The following is a 14165-nucleotide window of genomic DNA, read 5'->3' as shown; positions in this document are numbered from 1 at the left end:
TACATAAAATGAATTTGGTAAAGTTGCAGGTTAGAAAATTAATACACAGAAATCAGTTGCATTTCTATACACTAATAACAAAGATCAGAAAGAGAAATTCAAGAAACAATCCCATTTACCATCACATCAAAAAGAATAAAACACCTAGGAATAAACATACATAAGGAGACAAAAGACCTGTACTCCAAAAACTATAAGATGCTGAAGAAAGAAATGAAAGATGACACAAACAGATGGAAAGATACCATGTTCTTGGGTTGGAAGAATCAATATTGTCAAAATGACTGTACTACCCAAGGAAATCTACAGATTCAATGCAATCCCTATCAAATTACCAATGACATTTTTCACAGGACTAGAACAAAAAATCTCAAAATTTGTATGGAGACACAAAAGACCCCAAATAGCCAAAGCAATCTTGAGAAAGAAAAACAGAGCTGGAGGAATCAGGCTCCCTGACTTCAGACTATACTACAAAGCTATAGTCATCAGAACAGTATGGTACTGGCACAAAAATAGAAATATAGGTCAATGGAATGGGATAGAAAGCCCAGAGATAAACTCAAGCACCTATGGTCAATTAATCTACAACAAAGGAGGCAAAACAATAAAACGATGGAAAGACAGTCTCTTCAACAAATGGTGCTAGGAAAACTGGACAGCTACATGTAAAAAAATGAAATTAGATCATTCTTTAACACCATACACAAAAATAAACCCAAAATGGTTTAAAGATCTAAATGTGAGACTGGATGCTATAAAACTCCTAGAGGAAAACATAGGCAGAGCACTCTCTGACATAAATTGCAGCAATATCTTTTTCCATCCATCTCCCAGAGTAATGGAAATAAAAAACAAAAATAAAAAAATGGGACCTAATTAAACTCAAAAGCTTTGTACAGCAAAGGAAACCATAAAGAAAATGAAAAGACATCCCACAGATTGGGAGAAAATATTTCCAACATGATGTGACCAACAAGGGATTAGTCTCCAAAATTTACAAACAGCTCATGTGGCTCAATATCATCAAAACAAATAGCCCGATAGGACTTCCGGGTAAGATGGCGGAAGAGTAAGACGCGGAGATCACCTTCCTCCCCACGGATACACCAGAAATACAGCTACACGTGGAACAACTCCTACAGAACACCTACTGAATGCTGGCAGAAGACCCCAGACCTCCCAAAAGGCAAGAAACTCCCCACATACCTGGGTAGGGCAAAGCGGAGAGATTCCCGCACAGAGGATCGGTGCCGAGCGGCACTCACCAGCCCGAGAGGCTTGTCTGCTCGCCCACCAGGGCGGGCGGCACTGGAAGCTGAGGCTTGGGCTTCGGTCAGAGCGCAGGGAGAGGGCTGGGGCTGGTGGCGAGAACTCAGCCCGAAGGGGGCTAATGTGCCACAGCTAGCTGGCAGGGAGTCCGGGAAAACTCTGGAGCTGCCGAAGAGGCAAGAGACTTTTTCTTCCCTCTTGGTTTCCTGGTGCGCGAGGAGAGGGGATTAAGAGCACTGCTTAAAGGGGCTCCACAGACGGGCGCGAGTCACGACTGAAAGCGCGGAGCCCAGTGACAGGCGAGGGACGCTGGGGCTGCTGCTGCCGCAGCCAAGAAGCCTGTGTGCGAGTGCAGGTCACTGTCCACACCGCCCTTCCGGGAGCCTGTGCAGCCCGCCACTGCTGGGGTCCCGGGATCCAGGGGCGGCTTCCCTGGGAGAACGCATGGCGCGCCTCGGGCTGGTGCAACATCACGTCGAACTCTGCCGCTGCAGGCTCACCCCACACTCCGTGCCCCTCCCTCCCACCCGGCCTGAGTGAGCCAGAGTCCCCGAAGAGGCTGCTCCTTTAACCCTGTCCTGTCTGAGCGAAGAACAGATGCCCTCCGGCGACCTACACGCAGAGGCGGGGCCAAATCCAAAGCTGAGACCCAGGAGCTGTGAGAACAAAGAAGAGAAAGGGAAACCTCTCCCAGCAGCCTCAGAAGCAGCGGATTAAAGCTCCACAATCAACTTCATGTACCCTGCATCTGTGGAATACATGAATAGACAACAAATCATCCCAAATTGAGGAGCCAGGAGTCAGTGCTGTGCCTCTGAGGTGGGAGAGCCAACTTCAGGACACTGGTCCACAAGAGACCTCCCAGCTCCACATAATATCAAACGGCGAAAATCTTCCAGAGATCTCCATCTCAACACCAGCACCCAGCTTCACTCAACGACCAACAAGCTACAGTGCTGGACACCCTATGCCAAACAACTAGCAAGACAGGAACAAAACGCCACCCATTAGCAGAGAGGTGGCCTAAAATCATAAAAAGTCCGCAGACACCCCAAAACACACCACCAGACGTGGACCTGCCCACCAGAAAGACAAGATCCAGCCTCATCCACCAGAACACAGGCACTAGTCCCCTCCACCAGGAAGCCTACAAAACCCACTAAACCAACCTTAGCCACTGGGGACAGACACCAAAAACAACGGGAACTACGAACCTGCAGCCTGCAAAAAGGAGACCCCAAACACAGTAACATAAGCAAAATGAGAAGACAGAAAAACACACAGCAGGAGAAGGAGCAAGATAAAAACCCACCAGACCTAACAAATGAAGAGGTAATAGGCAGTCTACCTGAAAAAGAATTCAGAATAATGATAGTAAAGCTGATCCAAGATTCTATTTCCCAGATCCAAAATCTTGGAAATAGAATAGACAAAATGCAAGAAACAGTTAACAAGGACCTAGAAGAACTAAAGATGAATCAAGCATCGATTAAAAACACAATAAATGAAATAAAAAATACTCTAGATGGGATCAATAGCAGAATAACTGAGGCAGAAGAACGGATAAGTGAGGTGGAAGATAAAATAGTGGAAATAACTGATGTAGAGCAAAATAAAGAAAAAAGAATGAAAAGAACAGAGGACAGTCTCAGAGACCTCTGGGACAACATTAAACGCACCAACATTCAAATTATAGGGGTTCCAGAAGAAGAAGAGAAAAAGAAAGGGACTGAGAAAATATTTGAAGAGATTATAGTTGAAAACTTCCCTAATATGGGAAAGGAAATAGTTAATCAAGTCCAGGAGGCACAGAGAGTCCCATACAGAATAAATCCAAGGAGAAATACGCCAAGACACATATTAATCAAACTGTCAAAAATTAAACACAAAGAAATCATATTAAAAGCAGCAAGGCAAAAACAACAAATAACACACAAGGGAATCCCCATCAGGATAACAGCTGATCTCTCAGCAGAAACTCTACAAGCCAGAAGGGAGTGGCAGGACATAATTAAAGTGATGAAAGAGAAAAACCTGCAACCAAGATTACTCTACCCAGCAAGGATCTCATTCAGATTTGATGGAGAAATTAAAATGTTTACAGACAAGCAAAAGCTGAGAGAGTTCAGCACCACCAAACCAGCTTTACAACAAATGCTAAAGGAACTTCTCTAGGCAAGAAACACAACAGAAGGAAAAGACCTACAATACCGAACCCAAAACAATTAAGAAAATGGGAATAGGAACATACATATCGATAATTACCTTAAATGTAAATGGACTAAATGCTCCCACCAAAAGACACAGATTGGCTGAATGGATACAAAAACAAGACCCATATATATGCTCTCTACAAGAGACCCACTTCAGACCTAGAGACACATACAGACTGAAAGTAAGGGGATGGAAAAAGATATTCCATGCAAATGGAAACCAAAAGAAAGCTGGAGTAGCAATTCTCATATCAGACAAAATAGACTTTAAAATAAAGACTACTAGAAGAGACAAAGAAGGACACTACATAATGATCAAGGGATCAATCCAAGAAGAAGATATAACAATTGTAAATATTTATGCACCCAACATAGGAGCACCTCAATACATAAGGCAAATACTAACAGCCATAAAAGGAGAAATCGACAGTAACACAATCATAGTAGGGGACTTTAACACCCCACTTTCACCAATGGACAGATCATCCAAAATGAAAATAAATAAGGAAACACAAGCTTTAAATGATACATTAAACAAGATGGACTTAATTGATATTTATAGGACATTCCATCCAAAAACAACAGAATACACATTTTTCTCAAGTGCTCATGGAACATTCTCCAGGATAGATCATATCTTGGGTCACAAATCAAGCCTTGGTAAATTTAAGAAAATTGAAATTGTATCAAGTATCTTTTCTGACCACAATGCTATGAGACTAGATATCAATTACAGGAAAAGAGCTGTAAAAAATACTAACACAGGGAGGCTAAACAATACACTACTTAATAACGAAGTGATAACTGAAGAAATCAAAGAGGAAATTAAAAAATACCTAGAAACAAATGACAATGGAGACACGACGACCCAAAACCTATGGGATGCAGCAAAAGCAGTTCTAAGAGGGAAGTTTATAGCAATACAATCCCACCTTAAGAAACAGGAGACATCTCGAATAAACAACCTAACCTTGCACCTAAAGCAATTAGAGAAAGAAGAACAAAAACATCCCAAAGTTAGCAGAAGGAAAGAAATCATAAAAATCAGATCAGAAATAAATGAAAAAGAAATGAAGGAAATGATAGCAAAGATCAATAAAACTAAAAGCTGGTTCTTTGAGAAGATAAACAAAATTGATAAACCATTAGCCAGACTCATCAAGAAAAAAAGGGAGAAGACTCAAATCAATAGAATTAGAAATGAAAAAGGAGAAGTAACAACTGACACTGGAGAAATACAAAAGATCATGAGAGATTATTACAAGCAACTCTATGCCAATAAAATGGACAACCTGGAAGAAATGGACAAATTCTTAGAAATGCACAACCTGCCAAGACTGAATCAGGAAGAAATAGAAAATATGAACAGACCAATCACAAGCACTGAAATTGAAACTGTGATAAAAAATCTTCCAACAAACAAAAGCCCAGGACCAGATGGCTCCACAGGTGAATTCTATCAAGCATTTAGAGAAGAGCTAACACCTATCCTTCTCAAACTCTTCCAAAATATAGCAGAGGGGGAAACACTCCCAAACTCATTCTACGAGACCATCATCACCTTGATACCAAAACCAGACAAGGATGTCACAAAGAAAGAAAACTACAGGCCAATATCACTGATGAACATAGATGCAAAAATCCTCAACAAAATACTAGCAAACAGAATCCAACAGCACATTAAAAGGATCATACACCATGATCAAGTGGGGTTTATTCCAGGAATGCAAGGATTCTTCAATATACACAAATCAATCAACGTGATACGCCATATTAACAAATTGAAGGAGAAAAACCATATGATCATCTCAATAGATGCAGAGAAAGCTTTCGACAAAATTCAACACCCATTTATGATAAAAACCCTGCAGAAAGTAGGCATAGAGGGAACTTTCCTCAACATAATAAAGGCCATATATGACAAACCCACAGCCAGCATCGTCCTCAATGGTGAAAAACTGAAACCATTTCCACTAAGATCAGAAACAAGACAAGGTTGCCCACTCTCACCACTCTTATTCAACATAGTTTTGGAAGTTTTAGCCACAGCAACCAGAGAAGAAAAGGAAATAAAAGGAATCCAAATCGGAAAAGAAGAAGTAAAGCTGTCACTGTTTGCAGATGACATGATACTATACATAGAGAATCCTAAAGATGCTACCAGAAAACTAATAGAGCTAATCAATGAATTTGGTAAAGTTGCCGGATACAAAATTAATGCACAGAAATCTCTGGCATTCCTATATACTAATGATGAAAAATCTGAAAGTGAAATCAAGGAAACACTCCCATTTACCATTGCAACAAAAAGAATAAAATATCTAGGAATAAACCTACCTAAGGAGATAAAAGACCTGTATGCAGAAAATTATAAGACACTGATGAAAGAAATTAAAGATGATACAAATAGATGGAGAGATGTACCATGTTCTTGGATTGGAAGAATCAACATTGTGAAAATGACTCTACTACCCAAAGCAATCTACAGATTCAGTGCAATCCCTATCAAACTACCACTGGCATTTTTCACAGAACTAGAACAAAAAATTTCACAATTTGTATGGAAACACAAAAGACCCCGAATAGCCAAAGCCATCTTGAGAACGAAAAACGGAGCTGGAGGAATCAGGCTCCCTGACTTCAGACTATACTACAAAGCTACAGTAATCAAGACAGTGTGGTACTGGCACAAAAACAGAAAGATAGATCAATGGAACAGGATAGAAAGCCCAGAGATAAACCCATGCACATATGGTCACCTTATCTTTGATAAAGGAGGCAGGAATGTACAGTGGAGAAAGGACAGTCTCTTCAATAAGTGGTGCTGGGAAAACTGGACAGGGACATGTAAAAGTATGAGATTAGTTCACTCCCTAACACCATACACAAAAATAAGCTCAAAATGGATTAAAGACCTAAATGTAAGGCCAGACACTATCAAACTCTTAGAGGAAAACATAGGCAGAACACTCTATGACATAAATCACAGCAAGATCCTTTTTGACCCACCTCCTAGAGAAATGGAAATAAAGACAAAAATAAACACATGGGACCTAATGAAACTTAAAAGCTTTTGCACAGCAAAGGAAACCATAAACAAGACCAAAAGACAACCCTCAGAATGGGAGAAAATATTTGCAAATGAAGCAACTGACAAAGGATTAATCTCCAAAATTTATAAGCAGCTCATGCAGCTCAATAACAAAAAAACAAACAACCCAATCCAAAAATGGGCAGAAGACCTAAATAGACATTTCTCCAAAGAAGATATACAGACTGCCAACAAACACATGAAAGGATGCTCAACATCTTTACTCATTAGAGAAATGCAAATCAAAACTACAATGAGATATCATCTCACACCAGTCAGAATGGCCATCATTAAAAAATCTAGAAACAATAAATGCTGGAGAGGATGTGGAAAAAAGGGAACACTCTTGCACTGCTGGTGGGAATGTGAATTGGTACAGCCACTATGGAGAACGGTATGGAGGTTCCTTAAAAAACTACAAATAGAACTACCATATGACCCAGCAATCCCACTACTGGGCATATACCCTGAGAAAACCATAATTCAAAAAGAGACATGTACCAAAATGTTCATAGCAGCCCTATTTACAATAGCCCGGAGATGGAAACAACCTAAGTGTCCATCATTGGATGAATGGATAAAGAAGATGTGGCACATATATACAATGGAATATTACTCAGCCATAAAAAGAAATGAAATTGAGCTATTTGTAATGAGGTGGATAGACCTAGAGCCTGTCATACAGAGTGAAGTAAGTCAGAAAGAGAAAGACAAATACTGTATGCTGACACATATATATGGAATTTAAGAAAAAAAATGTCATGAAGAACATAGGGATAAGACAGGAATAAAGACACAGACCTACTAGAGAATGGACTTGAGGATATGGGGAGGGGGAAGGGTAAGCTGTGACAAAGTGAAAGAGCGGCATGGACATATATACACTACCAAACGTAAGGTAGATAGCTAGTGGGAAGCAGCCGCATAGCACAGTGAGATCAGCTCGGTGCTTTGTGACCGCCTGGAGGGGTGGGATAGGGAGGGTGGGAGGGAGACGCAAAAGGGAGGGGATATGGGAACATATGTATATGTATAACTGATTTAATTTGTTATAAAGCAAAAAATAATAATAATAATAAAAATTTTGTACAGACTTCATGTATTACCCTGTTTAAATTTCCAACTGTTAATTATAAGTTTAAAATCTTAAAAAAAAAAATAGCCCAATCAAAAAATGGGCAGAAGACATAAATAGACATTTCTCCAAAGAAGACATACAGACAGCCAAGAGGCACATGAAAAGATGCTCAACATCGTTAATTATTAGAGAAATGCAAATCAAAACTACAATGGGATATCACCTCACACCAGTCAGAATGGTCATCATCAAAAAATCCACAAACAATAAATGCTGGAGCAGGTGTGGAGAGAAAGGAACCCTCTTGCACGGTTGGTGGCAATGTAAATTGGTACAGCCACTATGGAGAACAGTATGGAGGTTCCTTTAAAAACTAAAAATAGTGCTACCATATGACACTGCGCTCCCACTCCTGGGCATATATCTGGAGAAAAACATAGCCCAAAAGGATACCTGCACCCCAATGTTCATTGCAGCACTGTTTACAGTGGTGAAGACATGGAAGCAAGCTAAATGTCCATCAACAGTGGAATGGATAAGGAAGATGTGGTACATATATGCAATGGAATATTACTCAGTCATTAAAAAGAATGAAATAATGTCATTTCCAGCAGCATGGATGGACCTAGAGCTTGTCATACTGAGTTAAGTAACTCAGACAGAGAAAGAGAAAAATCATATGATATCATTTAATATGCAGGATCTAAAACAGAAATGATACAAATGAACTTATTTACAAAACAGAAACAGACTCACAGACTTAGAGAACAAACTTATGGTTAACAGGAGGGAAGAATGGGGAGAAGGGATATAGTTCGGGAGTTTGGGACTGACATGTACACACTGCTATGTTTAGAATGGATAACAAACAGGGACCTAGTGTATAGCACAGGGAACTCTGCTCAGTGTTATGTGGCAGGCTGGATGAGAGGGGAATTTGGGGGAGAATGGATACATGTATATGTATGGCTGAGTCACTTTGCTGTGCAGCTGGAACTATCACAACATTGTTAATCGGCTGTACTCCAATATAAAATTAAAAGTTAGGAAAAAAAAAGAATGGAGAAAAAAATCCTAGGTCCTTGATTTAAGTTCTTTCTGGTAGTTTACTATTTGTCTTTGTTTAATTGTAATAAAAATAAAGGTAGATTAGAGACAGTAAATGGCCATGGATATAGCCACTGGGGACCGTTGAAAGGCAGTCATGCAATGGGGCATCAATAATCAGAATGGTGCTTTGAGATCTAGTATGGCAGTGGCTTGTAAGATGGAATAGAGGTGGAAGAAACTAGATGTAAGTTAATGAAAGCATATGTCATTTGTAAAAAAAAAAAATTCATATGTTCTTTTCTTTTTCTATATTTTAAGTTTTAAACTTCTCAAGTCCATTTTTTCTTTTGGCGTTTACACTTGGAATGCTGGTCATTCTAATGACTGCCAGTAGAAAGCATCTCTGAAAGATAAGAGAATAGAAAATTGTGATTAGCTTTTTTTAACTCAGCATAGTCCTCTGGTGATTCATCCAAATTGTTATGTGTATTAAGACTTCACTACTTTTTTTTAAAATTTATTTATTTATTTATTTATTTATGGCTATGTTGGATCTTCATTTCTGTGCAAGGGCTTTCTCTAGTTGCAGAGAGCGGGGGCCACTCTTCATCGCGGTGCGCGGGCCTCTCACTGTCGCGGCCTCTCTTGTTGTGGAGCACAGGCTCCAGACGCGCAGGCTCAGTAGTTGTGGCTCACGGGCCTAGCTGCTCCGCGGCATGTGGGATCCTCCCAGACCAGGGCTCGAACCCGTGTCCCCTGCATTAGCAGGCAGATGCTCAACCACTGCACCACCAGGGAAGCCCAAGACTTCGCTCCTTTTTATTGCTGAGTAGTATTCCATGGTGTGGATGTATGCTAGTTTGTTTAACCATTCCTCTATTAAAGGACATCTCTTTCTTTTTTCCAGTTTTGGATTACCATGAATAAAATGGCTATAAACATTTGTGTAGAGGTATTTGTGTGAAATACATGTTCATTTCTCTGGGATAAATACTCAGAATTATGATTGGGTTGTATGGTAATTGTACATTTACTTAAAAAAAAAAGCCAAACTTTTCCAGAGTCACTATACTATTTTACATTCCCACCAGCAATGTATGAGTGAATCAGATTCTCCACATCTTCCCTGCATTTGATGTCAGGGTTTTTTAATTTAGCTGTACTGAGGGTTGTGGAGTAGTATCTCACTGTGGTTTTAATTAGCATTTCCGTAATGGCTAAAGATGTTGAGCATCTTTTCATGTGTTTATTTGTTCTGCTTATCCTCTTCAGTGAAATGTATCTTTATGATTTTTGCCCATTTTGTAATTAGAGTCTTTGCATTTTTGCTGTTGCGTTTTGAGGATTTTTTCTATATTATAAATATACATTTCCACCAACCCTTTCATCTAGATGTGGCCACAGAAATAATTCTCACTAATGTGAATGTGAATCAAGGTGAGGTATGTCGCTATGTCACTGGGCACAGACCTTCCAGAAATGGACTTGAGGCAGGAGATAGATGGGCCCCAGGCTGAAGAGCTGGAGTTTGTCCCCTGTGGACAGATACTCCAAGATGAAGAGGAGAAGGAGCTAAGCCCTGCCTAGATAAGAGACCATATATTTCTCATTTTCAAGGTCAAGGAGACCTTCCCGACTATACATGCTCAGAGAGGCTCTTTGGAGGTCAAAAAGGGGAGTGATGTCAACCTACCCATAGACCTCTTGGCTAGAATCCATCTTGGCTAAGAGATGCACACACACACGGGAGGACCCTGAGATGTACCAAATATGGACTCAGAACCAGGCAAAGCAAGATGATTGGCCAAAGGAAACCCAGAAGAAATGCCCCATAAAAGTGATTCAAACTACCACGAGGGTGCAACTCTCTCTTGAGCCTGCCCATGTGCGCCTATTCACACGTACTCTTTTTCCTCCTAATAAACACTTTACGTGTTTCACTACTTTCCGTTTCCTTGTGGAAATTCATTTTCTGCAAAGCCGTACTGACCAGGGCCTTGTCACTGGCCACTGGTCTAGTGGTTAGGATTCAGCGTTCTCACTGCCACGACCTGGCTTCAGTCTCCGGTCAGGAACCAAAATCCTGCTTCAAGTTGCTGCAGACTGAGGACACCCAAGCTCAGACATGTCTTCACAAAAGCTTTCCCCTTTCTCTACTTAGGTGAAAATATCAAGGAGATCTTAGAGGTGGCGGCACAGCCTCAAGATAAAAGAAACCTGTGTCCCTGAATTTCCAGGGAAGAAAGCTGCATTCTGACCAGTAACTCCTATATTCCACAGCTACATGAGTTACAAGTAAATATATACTGTGCTATCAATGAAATTTAGGGAGTTATTTACTGCAGCAGCTGTGTAACACATCTAGTTAGAGTGGCAGCCCCATTTTTTCATGTTTTTTGTATTCCTAATCATTTATCATCCAATCACGCACCACAACAAAGAGTAGCTCCCGCTCGCCACAACTAGAGAAAGCCCGCATGCAGCAAAGAACCCAGGCAGCCAAAAGTAAATAAAGTAAATAAATAAATTTATGTAATAAAAAAGAAAAGAAATTATAATGGAGTCATCACAGTTCAGCATACAAAAATGGACTTTGGAGGACACTGAGGGCCTGATTTCAGAACTAAAGAATTTGAACTTTCTTTGTATTGTACCAGATCCAAGGACAGAGCAACATCTGCCCCTCCTTTGGTTTCAAGGGCACCCCTCCCCGCCTTGCTTCCTTTTGGTTTCAAGTTTCCAGCTCCTGCCTTGTGGCCTTGTGGCCTTGTGGTTATGCAACTATTTCAAATTCAACCAATCCTTGCTTAACAAGCGCCCTCAACTTCTCCAATGATAATTCTTGACAAACAAGTTTTGTAACTAACCAGGGCTTCTTGCTTTTGTCTCTTATAAACTTCCTCCATTTTTTTAGTCTGGCAGGTCACAACTCCAGAGCTTCCTGAATCTGTGTCTCCAGCCTTTAGCTCTAACAATTCCCCAATAAATGCCTCTTTATCTCAACCAGGTCTTTGTTTCTGAAATTTCAGTTAATAAGAGCAGTATGTTAAGAAAACAGTGGCACAATTAACCTGTATGACACCTGGATGGGAACTTTTTGTTTTAACGTACTGGTATTCTGCCAGAGGAAGCTTGAGGATATTCAGACCCAGCTTAAAGGCAATTTTCCCCAAGAAAGTTGGGAGATTTGTGTTCCTGGAAAGGAGGGGGCCAGTTCCAGAGAGGGCCATGCCAGCTCCAAAGGGATCTCTATTTTCCAATTAAGATACCAACCTGGGGTCGGAGTGCACTGAGACATAAAAAGAGGGAGGGACCCTGAACCAGGTCTCTAGGAATGCCTGACGCAGTCTCCCAGCCTTTCAAAGCCCTTAATCCCCAGACCACAGGGCCTGTCCTAAGGAATCTCCCACTCACTCCCTAAAGTTGCACAAACTCCCATGAAGAGGGCGGCTTAGGGGCCCAGGCATCTGGGGAGAAATCAGGTCAGATTTTTTGAAATCATCTGTCTAGGCCAGACGCTCAACCTTGCTGGGAAAGCCCTGGAGAACTGAAACCAAGGAAGGCGTTTTCTTCTTTCTCTTCTCGGTTCTCCCGTTGCCGGCTTCTCTTTTCACTGTGACCTGGTGCTGGAGCTGTGGCAGCCCAGTGGGGATGGCTGGTCTCAGGGCTGCGAACTCTCTGCCCATCCCCCCCCCACGCGCTCTCCAGGGGGCTCCAGCTTCCAGGTCCGAGCCCACATCCGTCTCCATCCGCGGCCCCTCCTGGACGATCTCTGGCTTCCAGGCCTCAACCTTCTGCCAACGCTTAGGGCAGGCCAGGAAGCAGCACTGGCAGTAGACCAGAAGGCAGTAGATATCCCACGGCCAGATGTCACACGCCTGGCTTTTTTTAACCCAGTTCTGCTGCTTGTTGTTCATTTCCCAGGGCTTCGAGGCAGAAGAGGAAGTCAGAACCGTTGTAAACAGGATGCGTTCAGGTTAGGGGTCTCTGGTTCCTTTCCAAAGTCACCCGAGGACACTGAAACTTGCGGAGCGTCTGATGGCGTTCTGATGGGCTAACAGCGGATCAAAGAAGACTGCCCGCTGCTCGGGCTGTCTCCCAAACCGGGTCCCTTCCTGGCAAAGCAGGGGAAAGCCTGCAGCAGGCTCCACGGCCTGGTTGCCACACTGGCCTACCAGAGGTGGGGACGAGGCTCTGTCTAACCTGTGTTAACCAAGACTTTTGAGAACAGAAAACCCTGCTTGTGGCCACACACACACACACCCCCGAAACGTGTTGATGTGTGGTTTGTTAGGACCTCAGCTCTCAGGAGGCACAGATCAAAAAGCATTGAGTTGCATGCGTTCCAGGACTACAAAATGGGGAGGAAAGCTCACAAAGGCAAAAAACGGCAAGGTTACATAAATTGTCAAGAATTAGGATTGGAGCTGGCAAGAAATAAGGGTGCTTGTTTAAACAAGAATTTCTTGGGGTTCAAAATGGTTATACAGTTGCAGGTCTCGGAGGGGGGCACTTTGAAACAATGTTTGCAGCTGGCAGCTGCTTGCAAATATTGTGAAAAGGACTGGTGGTGTTCTTGAATTAGATACAGTTCAGAAAGTTCAAGTTCTCAGTGATGCAAGAATGCATCTGAAACCACATCCACCGATGGCCACCTGGCTCCATTTTGGATGTGTGAACCATAGTTACTCCATTTTGATTTTTAAATGATCTTAAATATATCATCACCTGTCTCCATCACACTTTCTTGGACTTTCTTGGGGTGATCAGATCTCAAAGCTGAGGATGTGTCCACAGTGAGATTGGTCCAGTTGGAAAGGAATTTATGAACATGTTCTCAAAACAGTATAATAACTGCAAAAATCGGTCTTTGATCAACAAATTTTTTTTTCTGGTGGCTTATTTTAATCCCTGAAATGATTTAGAAGTTTCATCAAAGGGTGATAATAAAAAGCAGATGACTCTTTAGAAGACAACTTGGCAGTTTCTTAAGAAATTAATATACTCATCATATGATCCAACAATCTCACTTTTTGGTATTTACACAAATGAATTGAAAACCGAAGTTTATGCAAAACCTACACAGGTGTGTTTATAGCAGCTATATTCATGACTGCCAAAACTTGGAAGCAACCAAGATGCCTGTCAATATATACATGGCTAAACACACTGTAGACTCTCCAAACAATGGCATAATATTCAGGGACTTTGTTACAAGGACTGAAATGGAAGTCGTCTTGTTCAGGCTTCAGAGGCGATATTAGGCCTCTGACTGATTTGTGACCTTGCCTGGACTACGTGCCTGTTTGGGAGCTGTGGCCAGCAAGTCCGGCCGCATTAAGACGAGGGAGGGAGTGGATCGTGCAGTTTCATGAGCCTCAGGGACCTGGCCAGTTCCCGGGGATCTAGAAATTCTTATGATACACGAAATGAGATAAACAGCATCGTTGAAGAAACCCCA

This window comes from Mesoplodon densirostris, chromosome 11, assembly GCF_025265405.1.
Source record: "Mesoplodon densirostris isolate mMesDen1 chromosome 11, mMesDen1 primary haplotype, whole genome shotgun sequence".
Taxonomy (NCBI): Eukaryota; Metazoa; Chordata; class Mammalia; order Artiodactyla; family Ziphiidae; genus Mesoplodon; species Mesoplodon densirostris.
Note: the sequence above shows the minus strand (reverse complement) of the source record.